The following is a 24,433-nucleotide window of genomic DNA, read 5'->3' as shown; positions in this document are numbered from 1 at the left end:
GGGATCTTAGGGTCAAAATTAGGGTCTTACAATTGCCCATTGGTAGATGTTGTTATCCGAGTATGATATCGAATACCGATCTCAAAAAGCAATTAAAGGTAGTGTCTTGGCTGACCATTTGGCTCACCAACCGATTGAAGATTATCAGTCAGTAAAATATAGTTTTCCTGATGAAGAGATCTTGTACTTAAAGATGAAAGATTGTGATGAACCACTGGTTGAAGAAGGGCCAGAACCTGGTTCCTGTTGGGGCATGGTATTTGATGGAGTTGTTAATTAGTATGGTAATTGCATTGGGGGAATGATTATTACTCCTCAAGGCACTCATTTTCCATTTACAGCTAGACTAACTTTCAAGTGTACAAACAATATGTCTGAGTATGAAGCTTGCATTATAGGGCTTGAAGAGGCCATTGACCTTAAAATAAAATATCTTGACGTCTATGGAGATTCAACTTTGGTTGTGAATCAGATCAAAGGTGAATGAGAGACGAATCAACCCGGTTTGATACCATATAGAGACTATGCAAGGAGGATTTCAACTTTCTTTACAAAGGTTGAATTTCATCATATCCCTCGAGATAAAAATCGGATGGCAGATGCTCTAGCAACATTGGCTTCAATGATTATGGTGAAATTTTGGAATGAAGTTCTTAATTTGACTGTGATACGTCTTGATATGCCAACTCATGTATTTGTTGTCGAAGAGGTAAAAAGATGAAAAGTTGTGGTATTATGATATCAAATGTTTTCTCCAAAGTCAGATTTACCCGCTTGGGGCATCTTTGAAAGATAAGAAGACTTTGAGGAGATTAGCTGGAAACTTGTACCTGAATGGTGATGCGCTTTATAAGAGAAACCTCGATATGGTTCTGCTCAAATGTGTGGATAGACACGAAGCAGACTTTTTGATGATTGAAGTCCATGAAGGTTCCTTTGGTACTCATTCCAGTGGACATGCTATGGAGAAAAAGATGTTGAGAGCAGGTTACTATTGGCTGACAATGGAATCTGACTGTTGCAAGTTTATGAAGAAATTCCATAAGTGTCAAATTTATGTAGATAAAATTCATGTTCCATCGACACTAATGAATGTCATTTCCTCCCCATGGCCATTCTCCATGTGGGGAATTGATATGATTGGTATGATTGAGCCCAAAGCTTCGAATGGACATCATTTCATTCTGGTGGCTATTGACTACTTCACAAAGTGGGTTGAAGTTTCATCGTATGCGAATGTAACCAAGCAAGTTGTTGTAAGGTTTATCAAGAATCAAATTATATGTCGTTATGGTGTGCCAAGTAAGATCATTACTGATAATGGATCTAACTTGAACAATAATTTGGTGGAAGCTCTTTTGCAAAGACTTCAATATTGCACATCGTGATTCATCTCCCTACAGACCCAAGATGAATGGGGTTGTTGAAGCTGCAAATAAGAACATTAAGAAGATCATTCAAAAGATGGTTGTGATGTACAAGGATTGGCATGAGATGCTCCCATTTGCTTTTCACGGGTATCATAAATCCATCCCGACTTCAATAGGGACAACCCCTTTCTCACTTGTTTATGGCATGGAAGTTGTGCTCCCGATAGAGATTGAGATTCCATCGTTGCGTGTCTTGATGGAATCCAAGTTGACTGATGCTGAATGGTGTTAAACCTGATTTGATCAGCTAAACTTCATTGAAGAGAAGAGGTTAACTACCATGTGTCATAGACAGTTACACCAGCTAAGAATGAAGAAAGCATTTGATAATAAGGTCAGACCTCGTGTGTTTAGAGAAGGTTACCTTGTGCTCAAGAAGATTCTATCTTTCAAACCAAATGCTAGGGTAAAATGTACTCTTAATTATGAAGGCCCATATGTTGTTAAAAGAGCCTTTTCAGGTGGTGCTTTGATTCTTACAACTATGGCTGGTGAAGAGTTCACTCATCCTGTGAACATCGATGCAGTCAAGAAATACTTCGCCTAAAAAGAAAAGAACAACTCGCTAAGTTGAAAACCCGAAAGGGCGGCTTAGGCAAAAATGAGCGTCTTGGTGGATTGAAAACTCGAAAGGGCAATCCAGGCAAAATTTAGAGACATAAAATAGAAAAATTATCCCGATAAATTGAGTACCCCGCCTTGGGGAAATTTATGCAAAAATTAGGGATTATGGCAAGTAACTGCGTCCTGTTGATCTTCAGTCTTGAAGACATTCTTGAGCACAACCTTTGTTTCTAAATCGTCTTCAACCGAAGCCAAGAGCACAGTGAATATCAAAGTTGGTAGAAGGATTAGTGATCATTGTATTTAATGTAGCCCTTTTCCATGTAAATTTCCATTTTTCAACTTTTGTAAAGATCTATGGAGTCTTGTCATTTACGGGCTACCATTCTATTAAATAATGTTGAGCTTTTTATCCAATTGTTTCTACTCTTATTTATCTTTCATCCAAATAGATTTAAATTTTATGATGATCATTTTGAAATTAAATCTTTAATCAAGAGCATGTTTTCTTAAATAATAAAATATAGTTACTTTAAGGGCAATCGATTTCATTTAAGGAATATCACCAGCGGTCTGAAAAGGTAATCCCTAAATGCGAAGCATTGTTGGTTTTCCCCAAGCAGTTGGAGTGAGCTTTATATCCTCTCTAGCAGCATTTCAGCATCACCAGCCGAGTTTTGTTGGTTTCCCCATCTGAGTTTGTGATTGTCTCCCTTGATTTGTAGGTGCATCGTCTCAGCAGTTTGCATTAGATCCAGCACAAGATTCTTATTACTCCCCTCAAGTATCCAACAAATTTCATTCGGCACTGATTCTAGAGCAGTTGTCTGATCCTTTGTAAGGTTGTCTCCCCATTTGATATGGTGCTGACCTAAAATTCCCTGCAGAATTTATGGTGCAGATCCTCGGCAGATCTTGCTCTCTTCCCTAGCCAGGGTTGAGCCTTTGATATGGTTGATTCACGTTCTTCTTTCACCTCTCCTTCTCCAGTTGGTTCCCTCCTGTGAATATTGGCTGAGTGTTGTATCGATGATTCAGACCAGTGACATTTGTATCCTTTGCAATTGTTTTGTCACCATCATATATATATATATATATATATATATATATATATATATATATATATATATATATATATATATATATATATATATATATATATATATATATATATATATATATATATATATATATATATATATATATATATATTGTTGGTTCTAGGTGTTGGCAGTAATTTTGGCAAAACCAAGAGTGTTCACAAGATGTTACATGTGATGTCTTAACATAAGATATCTTGTACCTGCTGCAGGTTTAAAATATAACTATGCAGGATTGTTTCAGGATGTCATACCCGATGTCATGACATCTGATATAATGTACCTACTGAATATTTAAAATGGAATTATGCAGGATTGTTCCAGGATATCAAACCCGATGTCATGACATTTGTACACAGAACATTAAGTCTGAATGTTATGTGTTAGGGTGATTGCGCTTTTAATGGCAATCTATGTTTGATTGATGAGTTAATTGCAAACGCTATCAATCAATGATTACAACATGGTTTAACTTATTTTCCAATGAGATCTAACCAACTGTCATAAGAAGATTTGAATGGAAAATAGTTTTAGGGTTTTATGATGTCCAAGCCCAGTTGAATGCTTCTATAAAAAGGACATGGAAAACCTGATTTGATACAGAAGAAATACAAAGCGAAATATTGAGAGAGAATAAGGGTTTAAGTCTTGCGTGGTCGTGTGACTTGTAAGCCATTCAATTCATCCATAGATGATTGAATTGGTCTGATTTTTGAGTTGTAATTTGTCAGTCTAAGCTTTTAAGCATGATGTGTATCTACTTGATCGAAGCTGCTAAGTAAGATCAAGTGTGTGTCTTTGAAGAGTGTCTTCTTTTCATAGTAATTCTTGTTTAATATCACTGGTGTGATTGAGGGGGAGTGAGTGGGATCTCATATCTAAGAGTTCTCAGGTAGAAGCCATACGGGTATAGACTAGGTGAAAACGACTGTAACTTGTGTTGTTTACTGAGAGTCTTTGAACTGATTCTATTTAGTGGATTTCCTTCCTGGCTTGGTAGCCCCCAGACGTAGGTGAGTTGCACCGAACTGGGTTAACAATTTCTTATGTCTCTTGCATTACTGTTCTTTATCTTTATCCTATTTGTATTATTCAGATATTAGTGTCGTGACATTACCTTCAACATCTCATATCTGATACTAGAATTTCAATTGGTATCAGAGCAGGCATCCTGATCTGGTTTTGGGTGAGATCTATGGACGATACTTTCTGGTACTATGGAGAGAGATGAAGAATTTGTTCATAGGTCACCTATTTTAGATGGATCCAACTATGACTACTGGAAACCTCGAATGGTAGCCTTCCTAAAATCTCTGGATAATAAGGCTTGGAAGGTTGTGTTGATGATGTGGTGTTTCACAAGTATACGAACGCGTTAGAGTAATATAAAAGATTGTCGAATCCATAGAGACCAAGTGTCAATCTATCGTTATCTATTGTTATGGTGTTTATCAAAGGCAATCAAAATAGGTGGCTTTTAGAGTGTGCAATGAAAAGTAAAGTATTGAAATAAATTTAATTAATAAAGACAGGGTCGAATGTAATTCACGTAATCGATTGATAATCCAAGTACTTTCTAGTAGAGCTACTTATGGGCATTGTTTCCTACTTTGAAATGAACTAATTTAACAGGAACTGTCGCTTTTGCGTATTCAGAACCGAGTTGTACTCCCTAATCAAACCCTCTTATTGTCACTTATAAAAAGGTGCACATTGCGTTAGAGTAGTAAACCTATTTTTAAGAAATATAGTATCTTGACTAAGTTGAAAAGTATCATAACCTAGATTTCTTAACCAAAAGAGGTTCTCACGAACCAGACTCTAAACTTATAAACGCGTCCGAAAATAGTTTTAAAATCTCTTTTCTTCTTAATGTTAAAATCTCCTAATGAACTAAACAAAGCGCTTTTGCTGTTTTTGAAATAGTTAAGAACAATTAAGTTTAAATAGACGTTGGACGGCTTTCGATCTTACCCAACGGAATTGAAGTGCGGGAAAACTTAAGTTGAAAGTTAAAATAGCCCTTAAGTGTTTCTACAAACAATTGTACGGATTGTTGGTGTAAGCCCTAGAGGCCAATACTTTTGGTACTTGTATCGAATTATTTATTAATACTAAAAGGATTTTTCTTTATTACGTTTGTTTAATAAAGTCCCTAGAATAGCTAGTCTGTTTAATGTATCAAGTATGACTTAATCATGAGATCATATTAAACATAAGGACACTATTCTTAAAGTATCTGTAGTCGAGCTTTATTGTGAAGTGGGATAACATTAAAGCATTAAGACTATTATGTTTGTAGACTGATGATCACATCTCATGGATCATGGATAAAGAGTTATCAAGTCTTAAACATAGGTATGAATATTAGGAGTAATATTTATACCGGATTGACCCGCTATGAGAATACTATAAAGAAAGTTATGCAAAGTGTCATAAGTTATTCTCATGGTGATAATGGTGTATACCACTCTTCGACCTGAAACCACTATGGACCCTAGATGTAGAGTCGAGTGCTTTATTGTTGATCAAACATTGTCCGTAACTGGATAACCATAAAGACAGTTGATGGGTACTCCACGAAGCATGCTGAGGGACATGAGTGACCTATATGGAATTTGCCCATCCTGTATAACAGGATAAATGTCTATGGGCCCAATATTGAACTGGACAAGGATGACACGGTATATGTCTTGTGTTCAATATAGACATAAGGGCAAAAGGGTAATTATACACATAAGTATTATCACAGAAGGAATTGTCAGATCACTTGACATTTTCGTGTCTTAGGTAGTAGTGATGTGTTGCTAGATACCGCTCACTATTTATTATGTTAAATACATGATTTAATATAATTGCCAATGCCGCGAAAACCTACAGGGTCACACACAAAGGACGGATTGATGAGAGATAGAGTAACTAAGGAATACCGTAAGGTACGGTGCCCTTAAGTGAATTATAGAACATCATAAGCTACGGTGTACTTGAGTAGAATACGAAATATGGTAAGGTACCATGGGCTTAAGTGATTTTGGGCATATTATAAGATATGGGCCGAAATACACTTAAGTGGGCCTTTTTGCTTGAAGCCCACACAAGTGGTTCTATAAATAGAACCCTTGTGCAGAAGCATTCATTGCGGTTGCATTATTTTCGTTTTCTCTCTCTCTCTTTCTCTCACTCAAAGCCTTCATTCGCACCAGCTAGCACTGAGATTGAAGGAATCCGTTCGTGTGGACTGAGTAGAGACGTTGTCATCGTTCAACGTTCGTGATCGCTCCGTGGATCTGCATCAAAGGTTTTGATTGTCACAAGAGATCTGCACCAAAGGTTTCAATCGTCACAAGAGGTAAATATTCTATCACTGATCATGACCATTCGTAAGGATCTCTAAAGGAGAAAATTTTAATTTTCGCTGCGTTTTGGACCGCAATTCTCCTTCAGTGGTATCAGAGCCACTTACGAAACCATGAATCGGATAGTTGTTTAATTTCTGTATTAATATGATTAAAAGACAGAATGAATCAATTAATTAAACGGGTAATTAAATTTGGCATCATGAGTGTATGAGTTGGATGATTGATGTTGACTATGCTTCGGAACCGACATTAGTATGGTGAAGCAGCGATACATCGATCGTCCATATGTTACGCAATTGAGACCGATCAACTTATATATGATATAAGTAATCCTAATGCAAAGTACGGTATATATGATATACTGTTTCTATTTCGTTCATTTAAACACTAAGTGGTTGTTTTCCTTTGAGCGATCAATGGTCATTTGCTTTGGAATCCGACATTAGTATGGTGAAGCAATGACCTGTTGATCGATCATACTGAATCAACAATCGAGGTGTGGTTGAAGGTCTGAAATTGGTGCATTAGGGTTAGTGACGGCGCAAGGGTTGTGCCGTCAAGGAGTTGTGAATTTAGGGCTTTGTGGAACACATCTGTTGACTGTTTCAAAGTCTGTTATTTTGGGCGCGTGACGTTCGTCACGAGCTTGTGACGATCGTAATAAGCTGGACGTGACGGTCGTCACGTGCTTTGTGACGGTCGTCACACTCACAAATCCAGAATTCTAGGCGTTTCTGTTTTGGTCGCGTGACGCTCGTTATGGGCCTGTGACGGTCGTAACAAGCTTGTGACGGTCGTAACATGCTTGTGACGGTCGTCGCACTCACAGAGTCAGAATTCTCGGGGTTTCTGTTTTGTGACTGCGCAAGAGTTGTGTTGATGCAAAACGATGTCCATTTCAAACTCTGATCGGGTAGCGGAACCCCCGACTAACTCTGCGTAGTGTGATCGGTCACCGAAATTTAATTTGGTTTTAATTAATTAAAGGAATTAAAAATTGATAATAATAATGTGTTTGTTATTATTGCCTTGTTGTGATCAGTTATGGCCTTAGTCTTCCTTTATTTTGTTTTGGGTTTTTTTTAAAATACGACCTGCATGTCGTGCCTCTCCTTTTAATCTCTTAGTGTAACCTTTTTTCTCATCTCAATCCCTCGTATGTAAAACAAGTTTCTTCTGTAATGTAATGTTATGAAGAAAGAAAAGAAGAATTCAATATCAAAGGAGGACAACCTTAAAGATCAAAGGAGGACAACCTTGAAGATCTTGCTTGGAGAAGCTTAGATCGTTATTAGGTTAGCTTAGGTTCTCTCATTGGCTTGGGAGAACAATTGTGCTAGGGGCCATAACTGTCTCATTATGTATGTTGATGCATGTGTATGTATGTTGATGCATGTGAATATATGTTGATGCATGTGAGAGACGATTTATATGATAAATAAGCCGGTGAGATCATAACAATTACAATTCCCTCAAATTAAATATTAAGTTTATGCTTTCCAAGTTTTAGCACTCATCAAGACTGGTATCAGATAATGTAGGTTTCGCCTACGCGAGGTGCATGTTCTATATTAGTAAGGTGCGATGGGATAATTGTAATATCCAATTGTTAAAACAATGGGTCAAACTTAACTAAACAAATTATAATAAGATTATATATATATGTTTAGAAGCAAGAGTTGGGAATGATCCATTTGATGGATTGGAATAAGGAGTTATTCACCCAACTGAAATTTTCGAGAGTTGTATGAGATACAATTGGAAGGAGTTCCTACCTAAATAACCTAGTTTTATGTAATCCGCCTACGCTGACTTAGAACAAAGTGAAATATGGACCTCGACCCACTAGAAAATCTTCCAACGGGATTTTCCGAATCAAATGATGAGGGTCATTTGTTTTGAGTAAAATAGTGGGAGCATATTTAATTAAAGGCCTAATTAAATATGTTATTGATACTTATATTTTCATTAATTCTTATGTAGATCACCATGACAACAAACACCTCTAACAACATCTTACGATCAATCCTTGACAAGGAAAAATTATCTGGGACAAATTTCCTGGATTGACACCGAAACCTGAGGATTATCCTCAAACATGATAAAAAGCTGTATGTCTTGGAGAAACCTGTTCCTGAAGAGGAACCTCCTAGTTCTGCACCTAAGGCAGAAAGAGATGCTTAAAAGAAGCATGTCGATGATGCCAATGAAACTGCTTGTCTCATGCTAGCTACCATGAACTCAGAATTGCAAAAGCAACATGAGAACATGGCAGCATTCGATATGATCGAACACTTGAAGATGCTCTATCAAGAGCAAGTAAGGCATGAGAGGTTTGAAGTTTCAAAAGCCCTTTTTCAAAGCAAGTTAGCTGAGGGAGCCCCTGTAAGTCCCCATGTGCTCAAGATGATTGGGTATGTGGAAAACCTTGAAAGGTTGGGTTTTCCCCTCGGAAAGGAACTTGCGACTGATTTGATCTTGCAATCGTTGCCAGATAGATTCAGTCAATTTGTCCTAAATTTCAAGATGAATGATATGAATAAATCTCTTCCTGAACTGCTAGGCATGTTAAGAACAGCTGAGCAGAATTTGAAGACAAAAGGGAAGTCCATTCTGATGATCGGAAATGGAAAGAGACAGAACAAAAGGCCCACCAAGCAGGGTGATAAAGGGAAAGGCAAGGAAGTTGCCAAACCCAGACCCACTGTTGCTGCTTTGAAGCCTAGTGGAAGCATAGCAAAGGCAGGCACCTGCTTCCATTGCGGTAAGACCGGACACTGGAAGAGAAACTGCCCAAAGTACCTGGAAGATACGAAGAATGGAGTAGAGACTTCAACTTCAGGTATTTTTGTTATTGAAATAAATTTATCTACTTCTGCATCATGGGTATTAGATACTGGATGCGGTTCTCACATTTGTACAAATGTGCAGGGGCTAAAAAGAAGTAGAGATTTGGCAAAAGGTGAAGTTGACCTACGAGTTGGCAATGGAGCAAAGGTTGCTGCTTTAGCCGTAGGAACTTATGTATTAACTTTACCTAGTGGTTTAATAATTCAGTTAGAGAACTGTTATTATGTACCTGCAATTAGCAGGAATATTATTTCCATTTCTTGTTTGGACGAGTTTGGTTTTTCATTTATAATAAAGAACAATTGTTGCTCAATGTATTTGAATGATATATTCTATGCTACTGCACAAATGAGCAATGGACTGTATGTCCTTGATCTCGAAATGCCTATATATAACATTAATACTAAAAGGATGAAACCTAACGAGTTAAATCCAACTTACCTTTGGCATTGTCGATTAGGCCACATAAATGAGAAACGCATTTCCAAACTCCATAAAGATGGACTCTTGGACTCTTTTGATTATGAATCATATGAGACATGCAAATCTTGTTTAATTGGAAAGATGACAAAGTCTCCATTCACAGGAAAAGGTGAAAGAGCGAATGATCTTTTGGGCCTAATACATACTGATGTATGTCGACCACTGAACATACCAGCCAGAGGAGGTTTTTAGTACTTCATCACATTCACTGATGATTTCAGTAGATATGGTTATGTGTATTTAATGAAACACAAATCAGAGTCCTTTGAAAAGTTCAAGGAATTCAAGAATGAAGTACAAAACCAACTAGGTAAGAATATTAAAACTCTTCGATCAGATCGAGGTAGTGAGTATTTAAGCCTAGAGTTTGATGACCATCTGAAAGAGTGTGGGATCCTATCCCAACATACTCCTCCTGGAACACCCCAATGGAATGGTGTATCTGAGAGAAGAAATCGAACCCTGTTAGACATGGTCCGATCCATGATGAATCACGCCGATCTTCCAAACTCCTTTTGGGGACATGTACTATTGACAGCAGCTTACACACTTAATCGTGTTCCATCCAAAAAGGTTGAGAAGACACCATATGAGATATGGAGTGGTAAGAAACCACATATGTCTTACATAAAGATTTGGGGTTGCGAGGTTTATGTGAAACGACAAATTTCAACTAAGCTTGAGCCCAAATCTGACAAATGCTTATTTGTGGGGTATCCTAAAGAAACAAGAGGGTATTACTTCTACAATCCTTCTGAGGGCAAAGTGTTTGTCGCTCGAACTGGAGTTTTCCTAGAAAAGGATTTTATTTCCAAAGGAACCAGTGGGAGGAAAGTAGAGCTTGAAGAAATTCAAGAATCACAAAGCATAAATACACCTATGGAGGAATTAGAGCAGGAAACACAAGAAGTTGTGGAAGAGCAACCTGCTCAAGTAGAACAAGACCAGCGTAGGTCAAGCAGGATACGTCAACTACCTGAGAGATATGGATATCTCATAACTGATCAAGGTGATGTATTACTCATGGATCAAGATGACCTTGTGACCTACCAAGAGGCCATAACTGGTCCCGAGTCTGAGAAGTGGCTAGAAGCCATGAAATCTGAAATGGATTCCATGTACACAAACCAAGTTTGGACCTTGGTAGAGCCTCCTGTAGGAGTTAACCCTATAGGATGCAAGTGGGTCTTCAAAAAGAAGACTGACATGGATGGTAAGGTACATACCTATAAGGCAAGACTGGTTGCAAAAGGATATAAACAAATTCATGGGATAGACTATGATGAAACCTTTTCACCAGTTGCAATGCTTAAATCTGTTCGGATTTTACTTGCTATCGCTGCATATCATGATTATGAAATATGGCAGATGGATGTCAAAACTGCTTTCCTTAATGGAAATCTTCTTGAGGATGTGTACATGACACAGCCTGAAGGATTTGACATACCAGAGGAAGCCCAAAAGATATGTAAGTTACAAAGATTAATCTATGGATTGAAGCAAGCTTCTAGAAGCTGGAATCTTTGTTTTGATGAAACAGTAAAACAATATGGATTCATCAAGAACGAAGATGAGCCTTATGTCTACAAGAAGGTTAGTGGGAGCATGATCGTTTTCCTGGTATTATATGTAGATGACATATTACTCATTGGAAACGATATCCCTACCCTACAACAAGTAAAGTCTTGGTTGGGGAAATGCTTTTCTATGAAGGGCCTAGGTGAAGCAGCCTATATATTAGGAATCAGAATCTATAGAGATAGATCACAAAAACTGCTTGGCCTAAGTCAGAGTACATACATAGACAAAGTGTTGAGACACTTTAATATGCATGATTCCAAGAAAGGATTCATACCTATGCAACATGGCCTGTGTCTATCAAAAACACAATCCCCTTTAACTAAGGAAGAAAGGGATCGCATGAATAAGATTCCATATGCATCTGCAATAGGATCTATCATGTATGCCATGTTATGTACTCGACCAGATGTCTCGTATGCTTTAAGTGCAATAAGTAGGTACCAATCTGATCCTGGTGATGCTCACTGGGTAGCTGTCAAGAATATCCTTAAGTATTTAAGAAGGACTAAGGACTCATTCTTGATATATGGAGGTCAGGAAGAGTTGGCTGTAATTGGATACACCGATGCTAGCTTCCAGACAGATAAGGATGACTTTAGATCGCAATCTGCTTATGTGTTTTGCTTAAACGGTGGCGCTGTGAGCTGGAAAAGTTCAAAGCAAGATACAGTTGTTGATTTTACAACCGAGGCCGAGTATATTGCTGCCTCAAGTGCAGCAAAGGAAGCTGTTTGGATCAAAAAGTTCATTAGTGAACTTGGCATAGTTCCTAGCATTGTGGATCCCATTGGTCTCTACTGTGATAATAATGGTGCTATCGCACAAGCCAAGGAGCCTAGATCTCACCAATGATCCAAACACATACTTAGGCGTTATCATCTCATTCGAGATATAATAGATAGAGGAGATGTGAAAATATGCAGAGTGCCTACACTTGACAATATTGCTGACCCACTAACAAAGCCTCTTGCACAGCAGAAGCATGATGGCCATACTAGATCTATGGGTATTAAGGGTATGCCTGATTGGCTCTAGTGCTAGTGGGAGATTGTTGGTGTAAGCCCTAGAGGCCAATACTTTTGGTACTTGTATCGAATTATTTATTAATAATAAAAGGCTTTTTCTTTATTACATTTGTTTAATAAAGTCCCTAGAATAGCTAGTCTGTTTAATGTATCAAGTATGACTTAATCATGAGATCACATTAAACATAAGGACACTATTCTTAAAGTATCCGTAGTCGAGCTTTATTGTGAAGTGGGATAACATTAAAGCATTAAGACTATTATGTTTGTAGACTGATGATCACATCTCATGGATCATGGATAAAGAGTTATCAAGTCTTAAACATATGTATGAATATTAGGAGTAATATTTATACCGGATTGACCCGCTATGAGAATACTATATAGAAAGTTATGCAAAGTGTCATAAGTTATTCTCATGGTGATAATGGTGTATACCACTCTTCGACCTGAAGCCACTATGGACCCTAGATGTAGAGTCGAGTGCTTTATTGCTGATCAAACGTTATCCGTAACTGGATAGCCATAAAGACAGTTGATGGGTACTCCACGAAGCATGCTGAGGGACATGAGTGACCTAGATGGAATTTTCCCATCCTGTATAACAAGATAAATGTCTATGGGCTCAATATTGAACTGGACAAGGATGACACGGTCTATGCCTTGTGTTCAATATAGACATAAGGGCAAAAGGGTGATTATACACATAAGTATTATCACAGAAGGAATTGTCAGATCACTTGACATTTTCGTGTCTTGGGTAGCAGTGATGTGTTGCTAGATACCGCTCACTATTTATTATGTTAAATACATGATTTAATATAATTGCCAATGCCGCGAAAACCTACAGGGTCACACACAAAGGACGGATTGATGAGAGATAGAGTAACTAAGGAATACCGTAAGGTACGGTGCCCTTAAGTGAATTATAGAACATCGTAAGGTACGGTGTACTTGAGTAGAATACGAAATATGGTAAGGTACCATGGGCTTAAGTGATTTTGGGCATATTATAAGATATGGGCCAAAATACACTTAAGTGGGCCTTTTAGCTTGAAGCCCAGACAAATGGTTCTATAAATAGAACCCTTGTGCAGAAGCATTCATTGCGGTTGCATTATTTTCGTTTTCTCTCTCTCTCTCTCACTCAAAGCCTTCATTCGCACCAGCTAGCACTGAGATTGAAGGAATCCGTTCGTGTCGACTGAGTAGAGACGTTGTCATCGTTCAATGTTCGTGATCGCTCCACGGATCTGCATCAAAGGTTTTGATCGTCATAAGAGATCTGCACCAAACGTTTCAATCGTCACAAGAGGTAAATATTCTATCACTGATCATGACCATTCATAAGGATCTCTAAAGGAGAAAATTTTAATTTCCGCTGCGTTTTGGACCGCAATTCTCCTTCACGGATTACTGGTTCAATTATGATCCTTACATTCTAACCTTATAAACTTAGCTAGACATGGTAAAGTAAAAGTGAATTAAAATAAATAAAAGTAGTGCGAGTGCGAAAAGTAAATAAAAGTGGTGCGAGTGCGAGAAATAAATAAAAGTAGTGCGAGTGGGAGAAATAAATAAAAGTAGTGCGAGTGCGGAAAATAAATAATTTAAAGCGAGTGTGAGGAAATAAATAATTTAAAGCGAGTGCGAAGAAATAAATAAATTAAAGCGAGTGCGAGGAAATAAATAAAGTAAAGCGAGTGCGAGAAATAAATAATTTAAAGCGAGTGCGAGAAATAAATAAAGTAAAGTGAGTGCAGGAAAATAAATAAAGTAAAGCGAGTGCAGGAAAATAAATAAGATAAAGACAAGTAATAAAAACCTGCTCCAATTGGAGGTTTGAATAAATTGCAAAGCGGAAATGAAAATGGCGGCAGGATTAACTTTCTTCCAAAGTGCTCCAAACTCGATTACAGACTCTATCACAGACTCGATTACACAATTGTGGTAACACTCCAATGCGAAGCGATTACCACTTTATAAAACTGAATATATGCCTAAGTGAAACAAAGTTGCTCTGAGTTTGCCTCTGCTCTAAGTTTGGATGATTGTAAAAGTGAATTCGAATTTCTATTTATAAGCAAGTAAAAAGATGGAAATGACTTGGATGCCCTTCAACTTGAAAATGGGAGGGAAAAACTTTCCTCTTGTGGCGCCCTCCACAAGGCCATGGCGCCCGCCACAAGCACAAAATGAGGCACCTTAGTGGAAGTAGTGGGGAACGTGGAAGTTGAGGGAAGTTGAGCTTTGACACGTCATGGCAGGGTCTATGGCACCAGCCATGGGGTAGGCCACAAGAACAAAATGCTGAATTTTAGGGTTTTTGGCTCTTTTTCGCTCCTTTTCTCGATCGGGGTTCCGATTAAAGTAAAAATCTGAAAACAAAGAAAAACATAGCAATAACACAACAAAATGATAATAAAACAACTAGAATGCATGTGAAATCGGAGTCGAAAATACGGTAAATTTCAGTGTTATCAAACTCTCCCACACTTAAACCTTTGCTTGTCCTCAAGCAAAACATCAAAAAGCTCATAAAAGAAAATTTGTGTAAACGAGTGCTTCAGGTAAAAATTCCAAGTTCAAGTCGGGATGCAGTGATAGGTACTAACTGAGTGAACTAAGGGTATCATGATGACACTAATCCGCGAATACGGACATAAACTTCATTCCTATATTAACCAACCCATATTATCTCACAATACCTAGGCCTGCCTCTTCATCTCTTTTTGTGTCCTTTTCATTCAGGCGCAATCACATTAAGCCCGTTATCCGTAGATGCTTCGTAGTAGAGTGGCCTGTTAGTGATTATGATCTGAGCATGGGGTTTCTAGCACATAAACATGTGTAAACCCTTTTATGGACCCAACTGTAGTTGTGGGGGATCGGATCGTAATCCGCCCTACTAAGTTCAGTGCCAGATACCTCTGAACCAACTAACAGTGGGTAAGTTTTTCTTTTTCTTTTTCTTTTTCATTTTGTTTTTGTAGCAATTTTTTACAATTCTTTGGTTTAAATAACTTTGAGAGGGTCACCTATACCGGAGTTGCCTTTTTGCTTTCTTTTATTTTTTTGTTTTTCTGGATCATTCACTTATTTGCATCGGTCCCCTACGTAGAGGATGCGTAGGCCGGAGCTGACTGCTGAGATAAACTACTGAGGACTTATACGGAAATGATGATTAAGGCCATGGTATATGGGGTTTCGGGAATGGTTCCTATATTTACGAAGTCTATGGTGCTAAAATAATACTGATGTTTCGCAAAGTTCTCCCAAGTCACCGCATCCTTACTCAAAACATGTCTTTAAAACCTGAAAGGTATGGGGAGGTAGGATTGTACTAAAGATATACTATATTTGGTGACTCGTCAGACTCATGCATTATACTAAAAGGCAAAATAAACAACTAAAAGGAAATAACAATAAATAAACTATCTAAAAACAGTAAAGAAAAAGAGATAAAGGAAAAATGAGAAAAGCAATAAAGAAAAGACGATAGAGTCTCCTCCCACACTTAAATCGAACATTGTCCCCAATGTTTCGAAATAAGATAAGGGAAGAGTTACCTGACAAGCTATTGCTGACCACTAGTGCCCTCGCCATCCTGAGGTGGACGACGGGATCGGGTACGAAGACGGTCTCTCTAATCCATCCTCACCTGCAGGGCATCCTGAGCGGTCCTCACCTCTCGAAGGTTACCTGTAATGGAACCTTGAGTGGCTTCAATGAGTGTCATGTGTCTCTGGTGGTAGTGTTGCTGACGGGCTTGTGAATCTGTGATCGTTTGCAGGGACTGTAGAACAGTGTCGTAGGACCTGTTTGTCCTCCGCTGCGACTCTTGCATGAAGCGCATGTTATCCGCCATTTGTTGCTGGATGGTAGAGAGTAGGTCGTCACGCCTTTTCTCTCTAGCCATGTGGTCACACCACATCTCCTCTGTAATATAGAAGCCAGGAGTGGTACCTGCAGAAGAAGAAGATGGTGTGGTGTGTGGTGGTGAAGGATGATGGGGGGACACATGGGGTACGGAAGATCTCTCTCTCCGATCATATTCATGATCAGTGTCATGTCCTGCCTCATCAGGAATGTTAGGAGGAAGAGGACCCAAAACAGGTGGGGCATCTAAAGCGTAGGTCCAATTCCTTTCATCTCGTACATCTGTACGTCTAGTGCACGGTAAAACAACAGAAGGGATGGCTACACCATGAACCATAAGCATATAGCCTCCTTCTCTCCTCGAGCGACACAATTTCATGTCTCTCAGAAATTTTAGGTTAATTGTGCGAGGAGGTAGAGGGTCTAGGGTAGCCATCTCATCGTTCAGGTTAAGCGCCTGAGCAATAGATGTAATCAATCCACCAAAAGAAATCGGTCCCGCTTTATTCAAAGTTAAAGTCATATGAGCAAGCATGAACGGGACCGAATTAATACGTCTATTTGTGAGGCTTCCTTGTAAAAATAGAAGCTTTCTAGCATTAACCTTATTTGGATTCTCCCGGCCAAAAATAGTGCATGCCAACAGATATCTAAAAACTCTGATGGCCGGGTTATGGATAGTTGAGGCAAGAACTCCTTCAAAAGAGTTTATGGAAGTGTTTGATAAACGCTCCCAGAAGGAAAATACCTCAACAGACCATTCGGAATCCAAAGGGGCCTCAAAAATAGCACCGTCCCCATGAGGGATTCCTAACAAGCTGGCTAGTTCGTCGGTACTGAATTGGTATTCAACAGCAAACATTCTAAATTTGACAGTACCAACTGTGCTAGCAGTGTTAGGGTTGACAATATAAATTAAGGAACTCAAAAATTCAATTGTCAACCGCTCATAGGTAGGTTCTTTATTGGAAAAGAAATTATGCAAACCTAAATTATCTAATAAATGAAATATGCTACGATAGTTACCTAAAGTGTAGAGACAATTTTCGTCAACATACCTTGTCGGGAGGATTTCCCGATTTTGCAACCGTTCAATAATTTTTCTTTGTCTATCCCCCGGTTTCCCTCCTCGAAGAATGAATCTGTTAAACTCCATTTGAAAGCTCTTGAGAAGTGATGAAGAAGATGAAGTGGTTTGTGAAAAGGTTGGAAAATATGATAAAATACGAGAAAAAATAAAATGCAAATAAAATAAACATAGAACATATATAGATAAAATTAGAAATACTAATGTATAGATTTTATATAATATTCCAAATGCGATAATATAAGATGAGTTATGTAAATACGAGAAATATAAAAAGGAGATAAAATAATATTAAATGGTGAGATCATATAGTGGGGATGTCATCTTCCTGAGAGGAACCGCGGAGCATGGCTACTTCTTGCTTGAGCTCTGCGATCTCTTGATATAGACAGTCGGCTTCAGTAGCATGGGTGAGATCAGACACTCCCATCTGTAAAGTGAGGTCTGCCACCTCCTGTCTAAGCGTTGCGATCTCTCTACGACACTCAGTAATCTGAGTGCGGATGTCGGGTGTCTGCAATGAAAGATTATTAGAGAAAACAGTGATTCTAGGAGATGGTGGTGTAGGCGTGTATTCATCAATGGGTGGTGATCTCGGTTCCTCGACGGTCTCTCCCTGGCCCTCCAGAGCATAACTCCAATTCGCTGGATTGTGCACACTGGTCATCATAGGATCTGGCAGTGTGAAATAGTGAATAGCCTCACTGTCGACTAGCAGTCGGAACTGACATGGGTGGAAAGAGGCTCTCCTCATCAATCCTCTGGTCAAACAGAAATCGATGTCCATGGTAGTGTACCCACAGTAGGTTCGAAGATGTAATAGCTTTCGAGACAGACCTAAAGCGACAGCAATCTGCGTGATGATTCCGCTAACATGGATGACTCCTTCGGTAGATCTGGAGATACCGCTGAGACTGTATAACAAGAAGTTCCCACATGTGACTGGGCGAGACTGGGATGCACAAAATAACAGGAAGATCTCCTGTTCACTCAGTAGTGTCTCTGCATCCGGCCTTCCCAGAAAGGAATATGCTAATATCATTTGAAAGTATCTGAAGGCGGGGTTATGTATGACATGAGACAGCTGCATAGATGGATCCTGGCTTCCGCCACCCGATATATCACTCCAAAACTTCTCAACCTCCTTACCCAGGAAATATCCCATAGGTGTCTCCGGGATAGCATCAGGAGTGGTCTGGAAACCCAATAAGTCGCCGAACTCTTTCTGGCTGAAGGAGTACTCAACCCCGAAAATCCTGAAAGCAGCATACCCATCTGGTCCAGAATATGGGTCATAGTCGAATGAACTCAGGAACTCCAAAGTCAGGTTCCTATATGTGTTACTCAAGTCATTAGCAAACTCATCCCAGTGAAGCTGGTGGCTAAGGAATCGAATACTCGGCTCGATACCCAGTGCCTCCATACACTGCTGATCAGGATAACGTGTGGGTGGCATAGGGCGCTGATACAAAGCAATGTAGTGCTCCCTCTGAGCATTGTCTCTATAGGCCATGTGCATGTCATCGAAATCCTGCATCCTATAAAAGTTAAGAAAGTGATCCTGAAAATACAAACCATTCAAATCTTAGTCTCAATGCAAAATATGATAAAATAAAATAAAAATAAATAAATGCGAAAAAGTAAAATCAAAGAAAAACCATGGGTTGCCTCCCACGCAACGCTTGTTTAACGTCATTAGCTTGACGATTAGAATTTATACACCTGTAGTAGTAGGAATTGGTGGATCAATCAGGGTGTGGCTCGAGTAGTATGCTGGAATGTCTCCTCCTTCGTAGAGCTTCAGTCTTTGTCCATTTACAATGAATGGACTATAGGTTTCGTTCTTGATTTCTACGGCTCCAGATCTCAGAATCTTGGATACTTCGAAAGGACCAGTCCATCTTGAACGTATCTTTCTAGGAAAGAGTCGTAACCTAGAGTTAAAAAGGAGAACAGGATCGCCTATATTGAAGTTTTTCTTTACTATTCTTTTGTCGTGATAGGCTTTTGTCCTCTCTTTATATATTTTTGCATTCTCGTAGGCAGATTGCCTAAGTTCTTCTAATTTATGAATGTCTATGGTACGCTTTTCTCCAGCGGCTAGGTAGTCTAAATTCAAAGTCTTAATGGCCCAATAGGCCTTATGCTCTAATTCGAACGGTAAGTGACAGGATTTTCCATAAACTAGTTGATAAGGAGTAGTTCCTATAGGGGTTTTGAAAGCGGTTTTATAGGCTCGTAATGCTTCTTGAAGCTTCTGAGACCAGTCTCTCCTAGAAATAGAAACAGTTTTCTCTAGGATTTGTTTTATCTCCCTATTAGATACTTCTACTTGGCCACTAGTCTGTGGGTGGTACGATGTTGCTACTCTATGCCTAACTCCATATTTTCTTAAAAGTTTGTCAAATATTCTCGATATAAAGTGTGATCCTCCATCTCTTATGACTAAACGTGGTGTTCCAAATCTAGGGAATATATCGTTTTTAAATAGTTTGATTACTACCCTAGTGTCGTTTGTGGGTGCAAATATAGCTTCAATCCACTTAGACACATAGTCTACAGCTACTAAGATATACCTGTTTCCTAAGGATGGTGGAAAAGGTCCCATGAAATCTATACCCCATACATCAAAGAGTTCTACTTCCTGAATGTTTCTTAGAGGCATTTCATCACGCCTTGAAATGTTTCCAGTGCGTTGGCATCTATCACACTTAACAATGCAAGCATAGACATCACGCCACATGGTGGGCCAGAATAGGCCAGCTTGAAGAATCTTGGCGTATGTCTTAGAGGTGCTCGCATGTCCACCATAAGGTGCTGAATGACAATGCTCGATAATATTATTTACCTCTTCTTCTGGAACGCAACGGCGAAAAATGCCATCTTTACCCCTTTTGAAAAGGAGCGGTTCGTCCCAATAGAAGTTTCTCACATCGTGGAAGAATTTCTTCTTGCGGTGGTAATCAAGATCAGGGGGTCCTATATCAGCAGCTAGGTAATTAACGAAATCTGCATACCAGTGTACGTTACTTATTGCTAAAGAATTTTGGGGGTGCTCATAAGGATCTAGGTTATTATCTTCAATGGTTTCTACTCTAGCGATCAGTCTATCATAGGCGAAGTCATCATTTATGGGTACTAGTTCAGGTTTTAGATGTTCTAGCCTAGAAAGGTGATCGGCTACTACATTTTCAGTGCCTTTTTTATCTCTTATGTCTAAATCAAACTCTTGTAGTAATAGAATCCATCGGAGTAATCTGGGCTTGGCATCTTTTTTACTTAATAGGTAACGAATGACAGCATGATCGGTGTAAACTATAATTTTTGCTCCTACTAGATAAGATCTAAATTTGTCTATAGCGAAAACTACAGCGAGTAATTCTTTTTCAATTGTTGTGTAGTTAAGTTGAGCAGCATCTATGGTTCTACTGGCATAATAAATGGCATGTAATTTTTTATCTTTCCTTTGTCCTAGAATGGCTCTAACTGCATAATCACTAGCATCGCACATTATCTCAAAAGGTTCCGACTAATCAGGTGGTTTCATAATGGGTGCTGAGATTAATGCTTGCTTTAAAAGATTAAATGCGTCATTACATTTTTCATCGAAAATGAATTCAACATCTTTCATTAAAAGTCCATTAAAGGTTTGGTTATTTTGGAGAAGTCTTTAATAAAACGCCGGTAGAATCCAGTGTGTCCAAGAAAGCTTCGGACATCTCTGATGGTTTTTGGTGGTTTTAGGTTTTCTATAACTTCTAATTTAGCTTTATCTACCTCTATACCTTTTTCAGAAACTATATGTCCTAAAACTATTCCTTCGGTTACCATGAAATGACATTTTTCCCAGTTTAGCACGAGGTTCACCTCCACGCATCTCTCCAGGATTTTCTCAAGGTTAGCAAGACAATTGTGGAAATCAAATCCGCAAACCGAGAAATCATCCATAAACACTTCCATGATACCATCTAGGTAATCTGCAAAGATTGACATCATGCAGCGTTGGAAAGTGGCTGGGGCATTACAGAGGCCGAACGACATTCTTCTGTAGGCAAAAGTTCCATAAGGGCATGTAAAGGTAGTTTTTTCTTGATCTTCTGGGTGGATAGGTATTTGGAAGAATCCAGAGTATCCATCTAGATAGCAGAAGTAAGAGTGTCTGGCTAGACGCTCCAACATCTGGTCTATAAATGGTAAAGGGAAATGATCCTTCCTAGTTGCTTTATTTAATTTTCTATAATCTATACACATCCACCATCCTCCTTCTAAACGTTTTGCTACATGTTCGCCTTTATCATTTTGCACGAATGCGATGCCTCCCTTTTTAGGTACTACATGCACAGGGCTCACCCACTTACTATCCGAGATCTGGTAGATGACACCTGCCTCAAGTAACTTAAGAACTTCCTTTTTAACAACATCACTCATTATAGGGTTTATTCTTCTCTGATGTTCCCTAGAGGGTTTTGAATCTTCTTCGAGCGAAATCCGATGCATGCATACGGATGGGCTTATACCTTTCAGGTCAAAGATATTATATCCTAAGGCTGAGAGATATCTTTGTAAAACGTCTAAAAGTTGGTTCGTTTCCTCTTGGCTCAAGGTAGCACTAACTATAACTGGACGATTCATCTTTTCATTGAGGAACTCATATCTCAGGTTCTTAGGTAGTACCTTAAGTTCTAAGGTTGGTTTCTTAGGGCATGGCATAGGATCTGGGGCAAGGGATAAACATTCGTAAAGGTTATCATCGATGTAGGGTTTCTTAAAGTCATCATCTTCCCTTATGAGAGTTGATGGTAACTTAATTGTTTTTATAATTTCTTTTTGTTCTAATTCTCTAACACATTCATCAATGATATCTAAGGAATAACACGAATCTCCCATCACAGGTGCCATAAGAAATTTCGAAAGTATAAATTCTATTTTCTCGTCACCTACCTCAAATGTCAACTTTCCTTTCTTGACATCTATTATGGCTCCTGCAGTCGATAAGAATGGTCTACCTAGAAGGATTGGTATATCATTGTCCTCTTTGATGTCCATGACAACAAAATCAGTAGGGATATATAACTGACCTATCCTAACAAGAACATCTTCTAAAATGCCTATCGGATATTTAACAAATCTATCGGCTAACTGAAGTGACATCTTAGTGGGTTGTAATTCTCCTAAGTTCAACCTCTCACAAACTGCTAAAGGCATTAAGCTCACACTAGCTCCTAAGTCTAGAAAAGCTTCTTCAATGACATGATTACCCAAAAGGCAAGGAATGGAGAAATTTCCAGGATCTTTATCTTTCTTTGCTAATTTTTCCTCGGAAATAGCATTACATTCCAAAGGCTTCGGATCATCAAGTCTACGTTTGTTGGTAAGGATGTCTTTGAGAAACTTTGCATAAGAAGGTATTTGGGTGATGGCTTCTGTGAAAGGGATTTCTACATGAAGTTTTTCTATAAATTTAATAAATTTTTGATATTGTTTATTGATCTGGGTTTGTTTGAGTCTTTGGGGATATGGTATAGGTGGTTTATACGGCGGGGGTGGTACGTAAGTTTTGTCTTTAGGTTCTTCTCCTTTTTCTCGACCTTCCTGGTTTTCAGGTTCCTCTGGTTCTTTACTTCGTCTGTGGGTTTGGTACATTCCTTAGAAGTTTCGGGTTCACTCAATCTAGGGTTTGGTGGCTCATCATAAGCGTTCCCACTTTGTAGGGTAATGGCATTGGCTTGTCCTCTCGGATTTTGTTGAGGTTGTCCAGGGAATTATCCTCCAGGTATGGTCTGAGGGGCTTGGTTTAAAGCTACCTGAGAGATCTGGGTTTCAAGCATCTTAGTATGAGTAACTATTTGGTCAACCTTGGTTCCTAACTGAGTAATCAATTTGTTAACATGAATGTTTTGGTTCATGAACTCCTTGTTTTGTTGGGTTTGAGCGGTGATAAAATTTTCCATAATTTTCTCAAGGCTCGGCTTTGGTGGCACATATTGCATAGGTTGATTTGATCTTGGGGCTTGATAACTAGGTCTCGGAGGTGCATTATTTTGAATAGGATTATTGTTTTTATAAGAGAAGTTCGGGTGATTCCTCCATCCAGGGTTATAGGTATTCGAATATGGGTTCCCTTGGGTGTAGTTCACTTGCTCAGAGTGGGTTTCGTTTAATAGACTGCATTCTGCAGATTGGTGTCCTTTGGTTCCACATATCTCACAATCCGACGAAACTGCGGCTACAATATTTGGGTTTATGCACATATGTGCGACTTTGAGGGCTAATGCGTCCATTTTAGCTTGTATCATGTCTATAGAGCTTAGTTCATGCACTCCTCCTTGGGCTTCCTTCTTCTCAATTGTCGCTCATTCGACTCCCCATGATTGATGGTTTTGAGCCATATCTTCGATGAGGGCACTAGCTTCAGGGTAAGGTTTGTTCATCAGAGCACCGCCTACGGCAGCGTCGATGGTCATCTTTGTGTTGTAATGAAGTCCATTATAGAAGGTTTGAATGATTAACCAATTTTCTAAACCATGATGTGGGCATGCTCGTAAAAACTCTTTATATCTCTCCCAAGCTTCGAACAACGATTCTCCTTGGTTTTGGGTAAATCTAGTTATATGGTTTCGAAGAACGGCGGTCTTACTCGAGGGAAAAAATATCTAGCAAGAAATACTCTTCTGAGGTTATCCCAAGTCGTAATGGAATTGGGTGGAACGGAATCTAACCATGATAGGGCTTTATCTCTGAGGGAAAAAGGAAATAATCTTAAACGTATTGCCTCAGGAGAAGCTCCATTGGTTTTAAAAGTGTCTGCTAATTGAAGAAATATTTTTAAATGTTGGTTTGGGTTCTCAGTAGCGAGACCCGCGAATTATCTCTGTTGCACTAGTTGCAACATGGATGGTTTAAGTTCAAAATTATTAGATGGGATGGTTGGGTTTACTATACTAGAACTAGGTTCTTCATTAGATGGTTGAGCGAAATCCTTAAGAGGTCTTTGGTTTTGATCTTCGGCCAGAGCTTTCTTAATTCTATGAAAGAATAAACGTGCGCGAGCGTAACGTTCAGGTTCCGCCAGAGG

At 38.9% G+C, this 24,433-nt stretch overlaps 1 non-coding gene across 1 annotated transcript; it reads left to right on the top strand.

Moving 5' to 3' along the window:
- The first annotated feature begins 23,877 nt into the window (after nucleotides 1–23,877).
- On the top strand, nucleotides 23,878–23,984 carry LOC127090275 (small nucleolar RNA R71). Its single transcript, XR_007791800.1, has one exon. It is a non-coding gene; the product is annotated as a small nucleolar RNA R71 (small nucleolar RNA).
- The last annotated feature ends 449 nt before the right edge of the window (nucleotides 23,985–24,433 follow it).

This window comes from Lathyrus oleraceus, chromosome 5, assembly GCF_024323335.1.
Source record: "Lathyrus oleraceus cultivar Zhongwan6 chromosome 5, CAAS_Psat_ZW6_1.0, whole genome shotgun sequence".
Taxonomy (NCBI): Eukaryota; Viridiplantae; Streptophyta; class Magnoliopsida; order Fabales; family Fabaceae; genus Lathyrus; species Lathyrus oleraceus.
This window is presented reverse-complemented; position numbering and strand designations above follow the sequence as displayed.